Genomic DNA, 20,914 nt, shown 5'->3' with positions numbered 1-20,914 from the left:
ATTATTTAATTAGTTGTATGTATGTGTGTGTTTATGCTTTGGCATAAACATCCAAAAATAAAGAAGAAGAAAAAAGCCATGGTCGTTTGCTTTAAGCTTTAAGTTCGGTATTTTTCATAGACTTCGTTTCTACGGTTGTTCCGTAATTCGTTTATTCTTAGTAAAGTGCAAAAGTTGTTATTTTTGTTTTTGTAGTGGCTGTGTGTTGTTGTCATTGTTGTTATTATTATTATTGTTTGTGTTGGTGCATGTGAGTGAATTTTTGAATGGTGGTAACTTGTGGTGATCAACACCGTTACATGTTTAGTTTACTTTAGCACCTTAAGGCGAGCGGTTAGCCAAGCACGCCACTCACTGCCACAACAACCAGACATATTTTATATCTACATATACACAAATTATTAAGAAAGAAACGGTTATACAAATTTTGAAAAAAAAAAAATTAACAAGTTAAATTTATAAAAATCCAAAACACAAAAAAAAGCTTTTTGCAATAAAACGAAAACAAAATAATAATTTTGAAAACCATTAAGCAACAAAAATAATGAAAAACAAAAGAAAAGTGTTATTACCAAAGTGATGATTAAATAGCAAAAATTTAAAAACCCCATAACTTTAAAAACAAACCCACAATAAAATTACCACCAGCCAAATATTAACAATAATTGATTGTGTGTGTTTGTTTATAACTAAAAATAAATTAACATTAAAAAAAATTCCTAAATTCAAAAAAAAAATCAAATTTTTTCTTAATTTAACTTTAAAAAAGTAGTGATTTTTTTAAAAAAAATACTAAATAATTAACACTTTAGACACAATTGTCAAGAAAACTAATTATTATAAAGGATTTATTACCAAAACCCTCATATACAAAAAAGGTAAGTTTTTGGATTTTGTTCATATACCTACATAAATTTTTTAAAAAGAATGTCGTTTTAATTTTATAATTGGTCATATTATTATGGTCAAACAACCTTGACTTTTAACTTAAAGTGAGTTTTTTTTCTTGCTTACAAATAAAGGTTTTTTGTTTCATTTTTGTTATTCTATTATTATTGTTCGTATTTGTTAACATATTTCTAAGTGACAAGCTTAGCTTGATGTCTGTTAATTGCAATTATGTGTTTTAATAACTGTTTTGAGTAGCAATAGCAATAATAAAACAACAAATATGTTCATGAATTGTAAATGATTTGAACAAGTATAATTATTTAAAGGTATCTTGGTTAAATTAATGTTTACAAAAGCCATTAATTAAAAAAATTCTAAAGTTTAAATTAAAAAAAATAAAAAACTATGTTTGCATCATATGGGAAAAATGTTTTTGTTGAAAAATAAGAATTTTGTATTGTATTGAAATTAAAGTTTAGAAAAAAATTATTTTTAAATAAAACAAATTCAAAATTAATTTTTAAAATGCTGGAAATGGAAACACTTTTTTTAAAAAAAAAATAAGAATTTTGTATTTTATTTATGGAAAAAATTTATTTTTAAATTAAAAAAAAATTTCAATTTAAAAAAAAGTTTTGAAATTTCAAAATTTATTTTTTAAATTTTTGTACAAAAATTTCAAAATTTATTTTTAAAATGTATGTATAAATTTATAAAGTTTTTGAAATAGTTAAAAAATAGTTTAAAATTTAACCTTTAACTTGCGAAGTGACTATTTTTGACAAGTCACAAGTCAAAGAATATGTATTTAAAAACTTATTTTGAAAATTTTTAAATTTGGTTTTGAAAATTAAAAAATTCATATTGAAAATAAAAAAAAAGATATTTTTAAAATTTAAAAATTTATTAAAAAATTAAGTTGAACATTTGATAATTTAAAAATTCATTTTGAATATTAAAAAATTTTTTAAATTTATATTGAAAATTTAAAAAAAATAGTTTGATTAAAAAATTTAAAAATTAAGTGGAACATTTGAAAATTTATTTTGAATATTAAAAAAGTGGAACATTTGAAAATTTAAAAATTTATTTTGAATATTAAAAAATTTTGGAAAATTTTAAAATTTATTTTGAAAATTAAAAATTTATATTGAAAATTGCAAAAAAAAATATTTTGAATATTAAAAAATTTTTTAAATTTAAAATTCTATTTTGAAAATTAATAAATTTATTTTGAAAATAAAAAAAAAAATTAAAAATATTAGAGTGAACTGAATAGTTCAATCTAACTAAAATTTTAAATGCCAGTATTTCGCTTGTACAGTGGAACATTTGAAAATTTAAAAATTTATTTTGAAAAATAAAAAATTTTAAAAATTTTTGAAAATTTATTTTAAAAATTTATATTGAAAATTAAAAAAAAATTATTTTGAATATTAAAAAATTTTTTAAATTTAAAATTCTATTTTGAAAATTAATAAATTCATTTTGAATATAAAAAAAATTAAAAATATTAGAGTGAACTGAATAGTTCAATCTAAATAAAATTTTCAATGCCAGTATTTCGAAAATTTTTAATAATTTCATATTGAAATTAAAAATAATTTTATTTGTTTTATCATTTCTTAGTAGCGTCTAATAAATAATGGACAATTATTAGGAAATTTTGAATTTTAACTGATTTTTTTAACTAAAGAAATTTTGATTTTTTATAATTTTTTTTTAAAATTATTAATAATAATATAAAGAATTGACAAGATAAACAAAAACAGTCTTGATTATAGATAAATAATTTATTAAATAATTATTTTTAATACAAATATTAATTTTTTTTTCTTAAAATCTTCCAAAATGAACAAACTTTGGGGCTGTATTAAAATATTAGATATTAACTGATTTTAAATATTTTTATAGTTATTACAAGCTTGTGACAAGATCTATTAAATAAACTGCGTTTTTCATACTTGAAAACATTTTTTTGTAAAAATGAAAATTTTACATTTTTCTCCCCAAATGACCAAATTTTGAAGCTGTATTAAAGAAATATATATTAACTGATTTTAGATATTTTTATAGTTTTAACGAGCTTGTGGCAAGGTCTATTAAATAAAGAAATATAAACTACTGTTTTCGAATTCTAAAACATTTTTTGTAGTAATGAAAATTTTAAATTTTTTAAAGAAATATATAAAATTTACCAAACTTTGATGCTGTATAAAAAAATACATATTAAATGATTTTATATAAAACTGCGTTTTTCAAATTTTAACACATTTTTTTGTAGTAAATAAAATTGTGAAATGGTCTATTAATTAATGACGTATTTTAACACAATTTTTTTAAGTAATGAAAATTTTAAATTTTTCGAATTAAATCTTCCAAAATCAGCAAACTTTGAGGCTGTATAAAATATATATATATTAAATAATTTTAAATATTTTTATTGTTTTTACAAGCTTGTGACAGGTCTATTAAATAATGAAAAATAAAAATTTTCAAACTTGAAAACTTTTTTTTGTAAAAATTAAAATTTTACATTTTTTAAGGAAATCTCCCCAAATGACCAAATTTTGAAGCTGTATTAAAGAAATATATATTAACGGATTTTAAATATTTTTATAGTTTTTACAAGCTTGTGACAAGGTCTATTCAAAAATTAAAAATAAACTCCGTTTTTCAATTTGAATACAATTTTTTTATGTTATGAATTTTTATGAAATCTATAATTTTTTAATGAATTCTCCAAGACTGATCAAACTTTGAGGTTGTATTAAGAACATATATTAAGTGATGTTTTTGTTATGAAAATATTTTTTTTCATATAACAGAGATGTTGGCGAATATTTTTTTCTGGTTCCTAAACAAAATCCACATCGAGCATATTATGTCCGTCAGTATGTTTCAACCTTAGACATGAATGTGCTAAATAGGTTAAAATTTGAAAGCCCAGCAAAGTGTTATGCAAAGTGGTACAATATTCTGACTTTGTGAACTGACACGGTGACAGCTAGTGAGACAGCTATTTCAGAATATTGAAACACTCTGCATAAAACGGTATCTAAGCTTATACTTTTAGCCAATTTGGACTATGCTAACGGGACATGCATTGAGATCAAAGGTTGACTTTAGCAAGAACTGCTATGGTAATCAGAACTCTTCATTCTAATTATCAATTCAAAGAAGACGGAAGAAATGAATAACTATGAAAGAGATCTTCTTTTTACACAGTTCAATTTAAGTTTTTATGTAAACATTTTTCACAATGTACCTCAGGAAGTCTATGTTATCATTTATTATAATTAACATAGAGATTTGATAACTCAATTTTGGCAATAAAGTGTCGCTTTCTCAACCTGTTTTTTATCATAAATTTAAAATTCTAATTAAAGTTTTGTTTATTTTAATATTTATCAAAAATTAAGATATTTATTTCTGTAGAAAATAAATAATTTTTAATTAGAAATTAAAATTCGCAAACTTTCGATTGCGGTTTCAAATTATTTTCCAGATTTAGAATGACCTAGAAAATAATACAACAAATGCGGGGGATAAAAATGAAAGATAAACACCGTAACTCTCACTCTTTTAATATAAATTGAAATTGCTGCTAAATCAAAAATGTTGTTAATTAAGGAATACACCAACATTTATATTAATGTTTTCTTAAACATAAAAGAGGCAACATTTTCTTTACTTAAAAAAATGTTATTTAAATTCAAAAGTTGTTAATTAATTTGCTTGATTTAGTAGCTATTGACATGAACTATTAAAAAAAGGCAAAACAAATAAATTTGTTTAATATATAATTTTTTGATAAACCAACAAAGTTTGTATATTTTTGGAGATTTCAATAAAAATTTCAAATTTTTCAACAATCAAAAATATTCTTGAAAAAAAACCTGAAAACAAGGTTAAATTCCCCTACAAATATTTATAAATATTTTAATAATATGATTGCTCTTTATTTCAAACTAATTTCAAACACTCCCTTACCTTTTAAATAAACAACCATGAACCTTTTGCAAATGTTATTTCGATTAATTATAACTTAACTTGAAATAAGTGAGGAGAGAGAGGAGGAAGGACAGTTAAAAAAAAAAACACCATCAATTCTCAATGAATTACAAAATTCAAAGCAAAACCATTAATCTAAATACAAATAAACCCAAATAGTTTAATCATTAACAAAATAAAGCAAATTTATTTTTTTATAATTTTCTATTAACAATAGAATTATTGATACATATTCTGTTTTATTCTTTAACATCAAACATTCTTCCAGTTAAAAATCATTAATTTCTTTTAGAAATTTTGCAAATGATATGCGTTTTTTCTTTATTTAGTTTTTTGTTCGGATTTGTATTCATTTATTTATCGTAATCAAAATGTGTCATTCACTTGAAATTGGGTCAAAACTCAGTTTTGTTTTTATTTAAATAACAAAACATTAATTGTACACAGAAAATAATAATAAAAAAAGAAATAATAAAAAAAGAAAACAAACATTTCAAGCAAATTGTAATGAAAAGAAGCCATTAGTTTTAAACTAATATAAACTTTAAAGTTTATGCTTTAATGAAGATTTTTTTTTTTACAAAAATTAAGAAATTTTTGCCAAAAAGAAGAGGGCGTTTTTAAATGCTTTTTAATTTAAATTAAAATTTATGCGTTTTATTCAACAAAAAAAAAAACCTAAGAAATTTCTTTTACAAATTAATGTTTCACGTTTGTCAGTTTAGTTTAGCTGACAACAAAAAATAATTGGCTACCGTTTTAGTTTGTTATAAAAAAAAATAAAATTTAATGCCTTTGCCTGGTTTTTTTTGGAGAAAAAACAAATAAGAAAATAAATTACCAAGTTCTGCCATGTCTTTCTTTAAACTTGTCTAATCATTAATTTAATGATGTGTTCTTTTTTATTTTAGATATTTAGTCATGTTTAAAATATCTGATAAATGTTGAAATAAAACTCATGGGAATATTGAGGATTTTGGCAAAGCATAGCAAAGTAAAACTGAAAATTTCTTGTAAAACAACAACGAATTTAAACATGCTACTAAAAAAACAATACATTTTTTTAGATTAGCAAAATATATAAACTTCTTATAAAACAGAAATCGAATTAAAATCCTAAAATCGAACTTGTAAAACAATTCATGGGTCTATTATGGATGGCAACCGAACTAAAGTTGCGTTGGCAGTTGCCTAAATAGTATTACATATGGCAACTTTAAGCGATAATTTTCTGTTGCCCTCTGACAATGCAACTGAAGTTCGGTTGCCATCCATAATCGATCCATAACAGATATTATATTCTGAAAAACTGATAAATTTTATAAATTTTGTAACCTAATTTATTTTTAACTACTTTCCCCCATTAACAACTAATAGTTATACTGTCGGTTAAAATTGTTTTTGTATGAAAACTGTCAGTATAACTATTAGTTAACATATAACCAGGCTTCATGTTAATGGGGGTTAAAGTCATTAACTTAAATGTAAATCAATTTTGAAACTATATTTCGATTTGCTTCCTTAAATAAAAACAATTACAAATTTGTTGTCGACAATCTAGTAATTATTTATTTTATTAAATCCATATATTATTTAATATTTAAGAAATTCTGTGTTATTTGCAGAATTTCTGAATTTAAAATAGCCAAGACACAAACCCCAAATTTAACATCCACTTGTAACCGCCATATTGTTTAAGAGACTTTACTAAACAAGAGAAAAACATTAAAGGCACAAACCTTAGTAAACAAAAAGCCGCCATATTTAGAGAAGAGACTATATAAGGATAAGCCGGCATATTGAGAGTAGGGGTTGTATCCCGGGAATTCCCGGTACAAATTTCCCAGGAATTTTGCCAATTTTTCACTACCCGATTCCCGGGATTTTATGTCGGGAATCCCGGGAATTAAAAACTGACGAAAATACATAAAAAACAAGTTAGAACTCTGTTTTTTTCTCACCAAAAAACAGTGAAAAGTTTTTTGCTTATATCTTGGCAATAATAGACCGCTTATTATTATTATTTATCTGGGGTTTTTCGTATGAAAATTTAAAAAGAGATTTCATTATTTATAGAATTTATTTCTTACTGAATCATTCTAATTTCTTTAAATTTTTTCTTCAAATCCATTACAAAATAGCTTAAAAATGTATTAAATGATTACATTTTTCTTCAATTAAAATCTAGTACAAAAAGGTTTAAGACAATTTTTTCAATTAATTTTGTAAATGATTTGATTTAACAAAAATTTAATCATTCAAAGTTATTTTTTTTACTTTACTTTAAAATTAATTCAGTTTAAAAAAGACTTTGAAATTAATCTAAAAAATTCAATATTATGAATGGATTTATGGAATGAAAGGCTGACATTCTTTAATTACGGATTAAGATTTTAGTGAATTAAGCTCAAATTTTATTAATTAATTCGAAGCTCTGCTATTTAATAATTATAACACTAAGTTTTTATATGAAATTTGGCTATAATGTTCCTAATTTACAGTATCATTATTATTTCGGGAATAGCCGGGTAAACGGGAATGTAGAAAAAAATTTTCCGATTGCCGGGAATCAAAAAAGGTCGGGAAATTAAAAACCCTAATAAGGATATGCCGGCATATTGAGTCAAGAAAGTAAAAGGAAAATACTAAAGGGACAGGAAATCAATATATGAGGTTAATTAACAATTTTAGAGGATCAATGAAACTGAGTTCTGATGGCTTTTTGCATTTCTTTTGTGTTTCGAAATGAAACAAATCAATGACACATATCGGTAGACCATACAAAAAAACTCTGAGTGCGAAATTTAAGCTTACAAATCTTTCACCTCTTACAGTTATTCAGCCCAATTATGAATAAAAATTCCCCGAGAGTTTTTCCCCTTATCTCATTTTTCCTATTCAAATTCAATGGGAAAAACCTCCCGGGGAACAAACTCCCGCGGAATTTTTTATTCATAATTGGGCTGATTATGAGAGTGGGACTTTTTCAATGAAACACAGGTTTTTGAATATCATCAAAAACAGATTTTTCGAGGTCATCAAAATAGGTAATTCTTTGTGGGATAATTTCATCGTTGGAATAAAATCTCTTTCCCCCAAACAAATTCTTCAGGTTTGAAACAAGAAATAATCAATCGGTGATCCGGAGAATAGGGCGAATGAGGCAGCAATTCGTAACCTAATTCTTTGATTTGTGCCATGGAAACTGACACACATGAGCCAGTTTTTTGCAGTCGATTGTGAGCAAACGCTGCAGCCATCTTGCGGAAAGCTTTCTCATACCCTAGTGATCATTCAAAATTGAAACCACTGAGCCATGTGATATGCCTATGGCTTCCACAATATCTCGCACCTTCATAAATAAATCTCCAGTGCCAGATGGCTGGTCTTGAAGCAGTGCTCTTCGACATGCATGCTCTCGTTCATTAGGTAACCTTTTCAGCACTTCATACCGTGCCGGCGTATTTCCTTGCTAATTCCACGCCAATTCCTAAGAAGGGAGAGTCTAATAACCCGGAAAATTATCGTCCAATAGCAATTTGTTCTGCACTTTCTAAAGTTATGGAAAGTATGGTAAACTACCATCTGGTTAAACATTTGGAGTCCAACAATCTACTTAACGACCACCAGTATGGCTTCCGTAGAGGAGACTTGCTAGCCTTACTATCGGAAAAATGGTGTCTTTCCATTCACCGTTTTGGCGAAAGTAAAGTGTTGGCTCTAGATATTTCCAAGGCGTTCGATAGAATGTGGCATGGTGCACTTTTATATCAAGCATTCTCAGAGATCGCACTATACGAGTTGTTATAGATGATATCCCATCAAGATAAATTCAGGGGTACCGCAGGGCTTCGTTCTTTCTCCTACTTTATTCCTTATTTTTCTTTTGCAGCATACATTTGCCATTTACATTCATTCTTTTGCAGAACAAGCCCTTCGGAGATTGGGGCAAAACATGAATGATCGGGACCTTCTGACGATCTCTGAATGGGGTCGTGCGAATAGGGTCGCTTTCAACGCTCGCAAGACTCAGTGTTGCATGTTGTCACAAAAACAATCGACAGAACATGGCGCTCCATCTCGACCGCTTACAGAAGAGGCCGAATGTGAATATTGGTGACAGTAGGGTATCCAAGTCTATTGAATTGCCGAAGCACCATTTGTTATTTTCCTTATATCTAAAGTCAAAGGACTCTTAATAATGTATACAAAAGAAGACCCTAATCTCACTTAAATTTTTAACTCATATAGAATAAGCAGCTAAAATGGACTTTAGAACCTAGCTAGAATATAAAAACTACGATAGTGTGCTGGGCTATCAATCTAAGGGTTGCGGGTACGATCCCCGCCAGAGACTCTGGGTGTATCTGCATGACAAGCAAAAAGCTTCGCAGTTTGTGTTTGTTAAAATTCAACTGGAAAAGGTTGAGATTGTAAAATCTAAATTTTTATTGAAAAAAAAATAACGCTACTTGGGATTTAAAAAACAAAATCTGTTTCAAACAAATGACGTTTATAAAAACTCCAGAACTTTGTTGCTCATTTGCAACCCTACTTTCACCAAAATTAAAACGTAAAAAATACGAAATGTAAAAAAACCAAAAACCATAAACTTTAAATTTATTAGCATTCTGAATATTTGTAAACAACCGCTTGTTAACACCTCTTGTAGGGTATTTCTTTATTGTTTTATTCTCCTCTCATTTCATTCTTTCGGATTTTTTCTGCTCTAACTAAGGCAAAGACCTCGTTAAATACACACAAAATGACTAAAGACAAATACAACACAATTTGTATTGTAAAAAAATAAAAAGCAAAAATAAAAAAAACGTGTGTGTTATTTAAATGTTAATATGTAAAAACCGTTTTGTTGGCGGTTAAAAAAAATATAAAATAAGTGAGTGTGTCAGTGGTGTTTAACATTAGCCCAGCAAATCTGGGAGACTCTACCAAACTAGTGATGAGATTTATCAACCCAACCCTCTAATAGCCTGTTCTTAGTAGCTGACTCTCATGGAACTTTCGAATTAGTTACAGAGACATTTCAATAACCGGTTTATTGTAAACAAACCATCCTTCTGCTACTCCATTCTTAATACTAGTATAAAGAGACTTCACCCTAGAATTACTTAGAGACACTTAAGTGACAATTGACTTCGCGCTAGATTACCTGGGATGTATAAAGTAACCAATTAACTGCAAAGAACACGTACGTGTCAAATGACATACAAATAAATTGAAGTCAACCAAGTTAATTTCACAGCGGCGCCGGATGGTTCCAAAAATGGTCGGCGATTCAAAGCCGGCTGTCAGACAACTAAAGAATAGCTACTCAAATTTTATAAAATTTAAAAAGAGAAATTCCAATAATTTTATGAAATTACTATGAAGCCAAACGAAAAAATTTTAGCGTCGTCGACTTTTAAAATTTATCGGCGGCTCAGCCGGCTTACAGCCCTTCGGCGCGGGTCTTTGGCTGACATTAGTGAAAATTAGTAACGGGAATACCTTGACCACTTTTAAAACAGCTGGGTATTCCCTTTTTTCTAGTTTTTGTTATAGCTGGTAATGTGTTGATCTGCTTAAATATCTGTTATGATTATGATCTTCAAAAGAAAGCCAAGAAAAGGTTTTAGAACTGTTAGATGTCAGAGGAAAAGAAATGTTTACACATTATTAAAGATTTAAGTATTACAAGTGAATCATTTAGTAAATAAATTTGACTAATACTTAATAAGTTTGAAGATTTTAAAAAAATTATTTTAAAATTTTTTTTTTATTATTATTAAATATTTAAAAACTGGTCAGTTCTTGTTTCGTTATTAAAGATTTTCTATATAAATATCAACAGCTTTTAGTTAAATACTTGTTAACCCTGAATTCATTTTATGTTATAATTTTTAATTAACAATTTTTTTTCATTTGGAGTTTTAACCCTAATAACAAATGTGATGAGTTTGAATGTTTAGAATATGTTATAAAATATATAATTAAAAGTATATTAAAGAAATCATTTAAATATCTTTAATAAAGAAAAATAAAGCTTTAATAAAAATTCTCACAGTTCTAAGCATATTAAAATAATGATTTCATACTTTAATTTCCAAAAAATAAAAATAAAAACCTTGTAGAGGTCTTTAAACCTGCTGGTGGTAGAAATATATTTAAATAAAACTAATTGGTGTATGAAATTGTTTATAACTTTACTTTAAAATAAACCTAAATATTTTTATTTATTTATTTCTTTTTATATTTCTATTACATAATATAATATTTATTATATAAACAAATTAAAAATATTTGCAAATTTAATGTTTGTTTACAAATAAAAATAATAGAAATCTATAAAAACAACAAATAAACCAAACAACACCTTAAAAAAAACTAGTGACAACTACCATAAACAAATTTCAAAAATACTTTTGCTTTTAGCTTTCATTAAACACGAAAAATTTAAAAAAAAAACTGCACTTACTTACAAGTTTGATTAAAAACAAATTGTAAAAAAATGTTATGCACAAAAAGCAAAAAAAAAAGAAAAAATCGTTAATACCACGACCAAACTAAAACACAAATGCAATTGCATATTGACATGTTCAACATCAAACAAATGCAGCCAGCCACCATACACCAGTAAAAGCAGCACTCTAAATTGCAACATTTTAGACATAAAATTTGTTTGATGTAATAGAGAGAAAAATATAGTAATAATAGTAAATAAAGAAATAAAAACAAAAGCACATGTAAATTATGAAAATTATGTGGCATGAAATTCTCAAAAATCAAACAAGGAAAAAATAATATGAGTGGTTGTTACATATATAGTAGACAAAACAAGAAATGGCAATAATTTATTGAAAAATATACTTTAGGTTATAAATATAGGGGCAGACACAAAATCTATAAAAAAAAATGTCTAAACACTTAAAAACTCACTTTGAATTTATTTTAGTTTTAATCAATACAGGAGAAAAATCAATAATTTTGGAAAATTACTTAATTAAAAAAAAATAATTTTTGAAAGAAAATAAAAATTTGGTTAAAAAATCAAAAATGGTTTAAAATTTAACTGTAAATCAAGCCTCCATTATTAAATTCTTGTTTATTGAAAAAATACTTTAAAAAAAACCTAAATAAACCGCCATTTATTTGTACAAACAAACCGCCATATCCGTGTGATTATTTTTAATCTAAAATTTTTTAGAATTTCTCATTTAAAAAAATAAAAGTTTGGTTTAAAAATGTTTTATTTAATCTAAAATTTTTTAGAATTTCTCATTTAAAAAAAAAATATTTTTTGAAAAAAAAATAAAAATTTCTTTTAAAAAGTTTTATTTAAAAAATTAAAATCATTTGCATAAAACTTGAAAATATATGCTTTAAATAACAAAAATTATCTAAAATCTATCTTTAAATCAAGCCTCCCTTATTAAATTCTGATTTATTAAAAAATATTTCCAAAAAAACGTAAATAAAGCGTCATTTAGTGTCTGTACTAAAATGCAGGATAAATACTTTAGTTAAACACACTATATTAACCGCCATATTGATTGAGAGATAAACAAGGAGAAAAAGAGAGAGGCCATATTGAATATAAGGTAAATAACGAAAGACTTGAGACACAAACCCTTAAAAGCAAGGCCAGCCATTTTGACTAATTCACAAAGAGCAAAAACAAAGGATTTAAGACACAAACTCGAAACTCCATATTGAATTTGAGCAGATAAGTGAGAATTAAGAGAAAAACTTGAGATTTACATTAAAGAGAAATGAAAATAAGAACTTAAGGACTTAAAAACTTTAAATTTAACATAAAAATGGCAAGAATACTTGAATATAAATGCAAAAATTTAAACTACAGCATTTTGCTTACAAAAAATATGTCAAAATTTAATAAACTTTAAATTTGTTGCCAACTTGTGGGAAAAAGTTAAAAAAGCGATTATTTTATAAAAATTTTAATTGTTTTGTGAAATTTGTTTTCGTTATATTAGAGAATTATTATAAAAAAATCTATTTAATAAATTAAAATTTAAAAAATTAATGCTTTTATTTAAATATAACTGAGTATACCACATTAGTTAATTTATTTGTTTGCTTTTTTCGAGTAGTGTAAAACATAGTCTAGCGACAATCAGTGACAGTATTTTTTATAATTTTCGTATGCACCACAGCAAAAGAAAAAAAATGCCAACAATTAAAACATTGCCGAACAAACATGTAGTAGGAATATAGGTAACAGCATTAAACAATATGTGTGCAGTTGTAAGTCATGCCTTAACTTATAAGTAAAATAAAGAAACTATTTTGGTTTTCTTTGAAATTAATTAGTTCAAAGTAGGAATCACACAGCAACAACAAAAAGTTGTTGGCATATATTGGCAAAAATTAATTGTATGAAACAAAAAATACATACAAACAAATAAAAAATCAAAATAAACTTCCGCTAAAAGAAAAAAAAAGAAACTTACATATTTTCATGTCTTTGAGTGTATTTTTTTAGGTTTTGATACGTTGTAATATTTTTTACAACGAAAATTTATAATTTTGTTTTATTATATGTCCGTAGGTATATGGGCATTTCCACAGAATTTTCCAACGACCAAAAATTAAAATGTTAACAAACAAATGATTTTTTCTCTAACTTGGCTAAAACAAATTATGTTCCAATTCGCAGATTTTGTCATTTTCTATTTTTTGTCACGTTCGGCATCCCTTATTTATGGCTAAGATATTGGAAACAATATAACTAAACCTATCGAATATCGTTCGCTACCATGGAAATGACCATATTTAATATTATTCATGTTTTTGTCTTGTAAATTTATATGTTTATTGTTATTTTTGTTTTGCTAATGACAACAGATTGACACTCACGCACTTGCTTTAAAATACTCCAACATATTGCTATAGATATTACTATAGATACAAATTTATTAATGTGTGGCATTTAATTTTTAGACAAGTTCATCAGCACCAACCCTGTTTGTGGGTTTTCTACTACATGCTTCTTTTAAAACTTATATATATATATATTTTTTGTTTTTGGTTTAATACTCATCTTTGTTATATTAGTAATGTAAATTTTGTTGTTTATTAAACCTACAAGTAAGTAATTTAAATATAAACTTCAAATAAATAATCATCATCATTAAACGTACATATAGAATTTGTAATAGCAAGTTTAAAAACAAGTTCAAACCTCATAATCTTAGTTATGATTCTTTTTGTTGTGTGTTGAAATTAGTCACTTAATTTGGTTTTTCTTGTTTTTATTGTATATTTAGTAGGGGATTTTTTTGTTTGCTTGTAACTCATAAAGCAAATTTGTGGTTTTAAGCATTGTGGAGGGGGGTTCTTAATTATAATTCAAAAAATATTTTAATAAATTACAGCAATAAGTGTTCTTGAATTTGGTTACAGTAATATTGTAACAGAGAGACATAAGTGATACTTATAAAGCTTACAAGAGACTTTAACAAGTGGTATTGCAAACAACTTTAGAGTTTAAAAACTTTAATAAATTATTAAGGGTCAGTGACTTTTTTGAGTTGAAAATTGTTTAAAAAGTTAAAATTAATAAAAACATAATGGTTTTAAACCTAACAATATAACATAGAATTAAGAAAAATATTTTTTTTTTGTTTTCTGGAATAATTTTGTTTTTGAACAAAAATTTCTATTTTCTTTTTCAAAATAGAATTTTCGTGTAATAACCTCCATATTCATAAACAATTGTTAACCTAAGAATGTAACATAGGCTTAAGAAATATTTAAAATTAGTTTTTTTTTCTGGAAACTGTTTTTTTACCAAAAATTTCTATTTTTTTTAGAAGAATTTTTAGAAATATTTATTTTTTTTTTCTGGAAAAATTTTATTTTTTTAACAAAAATTATTTTTTTTGCAAAATAGAGTTTTTGTTCAATGAAAAATATACAAATCAAAAGTTTGGCAAAATTTTTTGATTTTATGGAAATTTGAATTTATCGTTTTATTTAAAATTTTTTGTGAAAATTTAAATTTTCTGTGATTTTTTGTAAAAATTTAATTGTTTTGTAAACTAGCTTTTTGTCTAAAACATTAAAATTTATGCTCCAAATAACAAATTCAGTCTAAAATTCAACTTTAAATCAAGCCTCCATTATTAAATTTTTATTTATTAAAAAATAATTTAAAAAAATGCTTAAATAAACCGCCATTTAGTGTCTGAACTAAAATGCAGAATAAATTATTTGGTTACACACACCAAATAAACCGCCATATTGATTAAGTGATAAAAAATGAGAAAAAGAGAGCTGAAAACTCCCGGCCATATTGAATTCAAGGTAAATAACGAAAGACTTAAGCCCCAAACCCTTGAAAACAAGGTCAGCCATTTTGACTCATTTACAAAGAGCAAAAACAAAGGATTTAAGACACACACTCGAAACTCGATATTGAATTTGAGCATCTCAGTGAGAATTAAGAGAAAAACTGGAAATTTATAGTAAACAGAAATGAGAATAAGGACTTAAATGATTAAAATTTAACATGCAAATGCTAAGAAAACTGAACTTAAAGTAAAACTACAGCCTTTTGCTTACAAAAAAATATGTCAAAATTTAATAAACTTTAAATATTGTTGCTAACTTGTGGAAAAACTCAAGAAACTGATTATTTTTATAAAATTTTTAATTGTATTGTCACAGTATAGTCGTCTTTTAAGGTCTATCGGCTTCAATTTCCCTGTTTTTGGATAAATCCTGCTGCTCCCAATTATTTTGCAAGCTTTTATTAAGTTTGGTAACTTCAAACTTTTTTTGGCACGCCTGGGTGATAATTCTCTTCCGTGTCAAAAATGGAAACCGATGAAACATATTCACCATAATCTTTGGTGACCAATCGGTGAGCTTAAGCGGCACTTTTTTTCAAATTGAAGAAGTAAAGCGAAACTTCCCGCATATGACGCTTTGTTGCTACAAAATTCAACATTTTCGAAGCTGTAGCACTAAAAATAAGAACATTTCCGTAATTTTACTATTGACTTGCTGTTGACTTCGTCCCACTGACTGATATTGCCAAATATATGAGAGAGTCAGCTTAATTTATGAGAACACGTGAATCAAGCATGTCTTAGTTTATTTTTTCCTTTGATTTTGTTTGCTTTGTTACAAGATTATTTAAAAATTTCAGTCCAGCCTTAATTTTATTACATTTGGTTTATGTTTAATTAAATTTCCTTTAGATCAAATTCAATATTAATGAAGACATTACAAAAAATTATACAAAAACCAATAATCTGAGCTATTCCTGAAATTTATTTAAAAATTCTAATGAAATATTTTACAATAAAACTTTATTTTTATTAATAACTTATTAGTGGAAAACTTTTTTTTCAAAATTCTTATAAAAATCACCTTAACAATTTTCCAGAATAGGGCTGATTATTATTTATTAAGCTTGATACAATGTTTATTGTATTGCCAAATGAAAATGAACACTATTAAAGTCTGACTAAATTGAAACAAATTAGTCATGGTTTTAAAGCGGTAGAGCTGCCACAATTGTGTGCAATAGCAGCAGCTGCTGCCAAGCTTTGCAATTCATCAATTTTGCAACTTTAAACAATTGCTAAGACAAAGAGGAACTAACTGCAGCAGCAATTAGAAAACAGATTTGGTTTTCTTAAAAACGACTGTATCAAAAAAAGCTTTGTTTATAAAGTGAGTAACCCCTTGAAATATACAAAAATCAAGTAACATTTTCATCTTAAAAGTTCATAAACACCTTCTTTTACAAAGAAGTTTAAATTTTAGTGTGTTTTCCTTAATTTGTTTTATTGATTTTTAATTGAATACAATATTAAAAAAATTTACATTTCAATCGTTTTACAAAACGTAACGATGCGATTTGAAAATTTCTTTATAATCAAATAATGATATTAATGGCGTGTATGAAATCAAAAAACTAATTATGGTTTATATGGTTGTTAAATATTTATTTGTTTGTTTGTATATAAATAAATTTACGAAAAAAGGGTATAAATATAAACTGCAAACAGTTTATTTAATATTATTTTAAAATTTTATAATTAACCATAAATTAAGTTAATTTAATTTAATTTTTGTTTCTTTTTTAAACATAGAGGAGTGTATATTTTTTTTGTTTTTAATAATGCACATCACCATTTACGATTTCCTATATGTGATAAGGTTTTTATTTTTCTTTCAAATCTCTTTTCGTATGTCTTTATTATTTTCATTTTATAGTGATATTTTTATTGCAAAGTGTAGTAAATAAATTTAGAGATACTGGCTGTATGTAATAAGCTTAGTTTTCTTTCATTTATTTGGTAGCGCATAGCGAATTCAAGTTTTTCATTTATGATGCGAATAAAAATGTTAGTTAAAAAAAGTCAGTAACTGATATTGATTTATAAGCAATAACAGCATTAAGAAAAAGTAGGCTAAAATTCGTTACGATTACAATTTTAAGCCATTAGATAATAAGTTGTTGTCATATATCAAGCATTCAACATTTGGTATGTTGTTGTCGTAATTGTGACTAAAGTGTAACAAAAATTTGAAAACAAAAATGTTGTTTACTTAAATGCAAAGTGCAGGCTTTTAAAATGTTTGTGTTTTGTTAAGTCATTTAGGCCTTTTGGGTGCAAAAATGTTGCTTAATTTGAATGATAACTCGATTAATGAAAAATGTTGCTAGCAACATGTTGCTAAATTATGTTTTGCAATGGTTAAGTACTAAAAATGTTGGTCAATTATATTTTAGTTGTGAAAGTGTTGTCGGCAACATGTTGCTAGAATTATTTTTTTGCTAAATGTTTTGAAATCAGCCAACATCATGTTGCTGAAGATTATTTAATAATCACAATTTTATTTTAAAAAATATTTTATTTTAGTTGTGAAAATGTTGCTAGTAACATGTTGCTAAACTATGTCTTGTAAACACATTTTTATGCAATGGTTTAGTACTAAAAATGTTGTTGAAATATATTTTAGTTGTAAAAATTTGGCCATGTTGCTAAAATAAAAATTTAAATATTTTTTTATCCCAAACATTTTTGAAAATCACAATATTATTTTTAAAAATCTTTTAATTTTATTTTAGTTATAAAAATGTTGCCAGCAACATGTTTGTAGCAACATTTAAATCTAACTTACATTATAAACGCAACTTTATATAATTTTATATTCTAAATACAATTTTAGTAACAATGTTGCCAGCATCATGTTGCCAGAACTATTTTTTGCAAAACTAATTACTGAATTATCTTAAAAATTACACTTCAATCGTGAAAATGTTTAAGAATTTCAAATCCCACATTTTTAAATTACAAAATTTAAATTGTAAACATGACACGAGCATTATTTCTTTGTATACATGTTGTTAATATGTTGCTGACAACATGTTGCAATATAAACTATGCATTTTAACATAATTCTGAAATATATGGTAAATGAAGGCCTTTTAAAAATTTAACTTTCAAATACATATTCCATTCATGTTGATAGCAACATGTTGAATTAACATTTAGTATGTATTTATGATTTCAAAATAAGTTTATGGAATTTTTATTGTGAAAATGTTTCTAGCAACATGTGGCTATATACTACATGTTTCATAATTATATACATCTTGCTAAAATGTCTTTGAAATGTTACAGTCTTAATCAATTAATTATGAAAATGATGCTGGCAACATTTCGTTTATAGAATTGTTGCTTGCACATACTGGTTTATACAATATTTTAATACCCTATAAATTTTAAATACCAACAAATTTTTAAATTTATTACAAATGACAAAAAATCCTTTAAAATTTGTTTTTCAGTTAAAGTAGATACTTTTAAATGAATACAAAACATTTCTTGGTTTTATATGACCCCCATATTATTAGCAACATGTTGCCATAAAAATTCTTTCAAAGTCATTGTTTAAGCCATGTGTTAAGTATGTTAATTACATTCGATTTACAAATTTACTTAATTACTTTTACGATTAAATGTTAGATTCACTTTAATGAGTTTTCCAATTAAAATATCATAAAAATTGTCTAATCTTCTGGCAATTAAAAAAAGAATTGCTTAAGTTTTAGCAACTACATATAAATAAATGTGAAAATCATTGGTCTTCAAAAATGATTGGATGTTGATAGCAACATATTGGCAAAACACAACAACGCATTATGAGTCCGCAACATTTTTGTAACCTGACATGTTTTCATACTTAATATATTAACATAGTAATGTTCCTTAAAGTTTGAAACTTGTTTCTGCAACATGTAGCTTCGCACAGAGAATACATTATTTCTAACAAATGTTTCTCAACAAAGTATCCACTTATATTTTCAACATGTTTAAACAACTTTAGTAAACTATTTTTCTTTCAATTATTAAGCTGTTATTTTGATTCTTTAAGTTTGAAACATGTTGCAGCAACAAGTTTAAATTTATTTGTAAATTCCCTTGAAATATTAATTAAATCTTTCATATTATTTCCTGAGTTGTAATTTAAAGTTATAATCTTAATTCGATCATAAAAAATATGCCATAAATTAAATTCTTAATTTTTAGCCATAAAATTCCTTTAAATAAATAATAATTTCTGAGAAAACATATTTAAATTACATACAATACATGTGAATGAAATTAACCAAAAAAAATATCAAACAAAGAAAACAAAAAAATAGTCATAGTTTTATATAAAAAAACACCACAAAAGAACATGATTTGAAAAAAAAAATAATTGAAATTAGACAAAACACAAATAATACTTTTAAGAACTAGAAACAACAAAAAGAAAACACGTCACTTAAAAATATAGCATGATTAAACATAACATTACAAAGTCTGTCATTCACTCAGTCACTCACTCACTCATTCTCAATGTCTGTCATTTAGTTTCAACAATAATAGTTTCGATATTTTTTTGGAAGCTGGAGTTTTTTTTTCGAATTAAATTTTTTGGTGATTTTTGCTGTTGCCAAAAAATCCAAAAACCAGACATTTTATTTAAAGTTTAACTTGGTATTCTGAGTAGCGTATGATGGTGCTGATGATCACATCACTTAAAATTTATTTTTTTTGTTAATATACATTAAATTTAATTAACTTGTTGGCCTTATCTTAGATTTTTGTTTAATATATAAAATTCTTGTGTTTATTTATGCATTGAATAGCAGAAGAACTGGTTAAGGTGTGTGTATTTATAACTAATAGAAAAATGATATTCAATTTAAATATTATAATAAGAAAATATGATACATATGAATAATTTTAATATTATTGTATAAATAATGTTATAAAATTTATGATTTATTTATTAACAGATAAAAGATGTCAAAGACCGTATTTTTGTTGTTTAACCTCAAAAAGAGACAAAGTGGCTGTAGAGTTTAAAAATTAATAAACATGAATCTACAAAATTGTTTCTTGCCCATAATTAAAAGTTCAGCAACATAAATCCTCAACATTGTTGCAGCTTTATTTATCTAGAAACCATTCAATGAATGTTTGAAATGTCAGCAACATGCTTAGCAACATTGTTTAAATTCAAAAATATATTTTTACTGCTGAATCATTATTTAAAATTTAGCAACATATATCTGCAACATTGTTGCAGCTGAAATCTTGCGGATTAAATTTCAAGGAAATTGCTAAATCAGTTTGTATTTCCAATCAACATTTCAAATTTGGCAACATGTCTCTTCAACATTTTTGTAACATAATTTAGGTAGGATTAATTCAAAGAAAACTATTCAAAATTATGAAACATGTTTACATCGCAATTGAAATTTATATTTCAGCAACATGAATCTGCAACATTGTTGCAGAACTATTTTATGGACAAATAATTAGCAACATGAATCGGCAACATTTTAATATTCACCAGCATGTTTCTGCTACATTGTTGCAGTTCAAATTTTGTGGGAAATTGCTAAAAATAAAGCAATTGAACATTTAAAATTTAGCAAAATTAACCCTTTAATGCATATTGCTGCCAATTGTCT

At 25.4% G+C, this 20,914-nt stretch overlaps 2 protein-coding genes across 2 annotated transcripts in view; one reads left to right on the top strand and one right to left on the bottom strand.

Moving 5' to 3' along the window:
• The window catches only part of LOC135962060 (uncharacterized), a 586,654-nt gene that overhangs the window by 340,361 nt on the left and 225,379 nt on the right, over positions 1–20,914 (bottom strand). The window lies entirely within an intron of this gene.
• reb (rebuf) overlaps positions 767–20,914 on the top strand; it is a 42,715-nt gene continuing 22,567 nt past the window's right edge. Inside the window, exon 1 of the mRNA XM_065513761.1 lies at positions 767–878. The gene's annotated coding sequence lies outside the window, so the exon portion shown is untranslated. The remainder of the gene's footprint in view (positions 879–20,914) is intronic.

The sequence above is a fragment of the Calliphora vicina genome, chromosome 5 (genome assembly GCF_958450345.1).
Source record: "Calliphora vicina chromosome 5, idCalVici1.1, whole genome shotgun sequence".
NCBI lineage: Eukaryota > Metazoa > Arthropoda > Insecta > Diptera > Calliphoridae > Calliphora > Calliphora vicina.
Note: the sequence above shows the minus strand (reverse complement) of the source record. Positions and strands in the feature narration are given on the sequence as shown.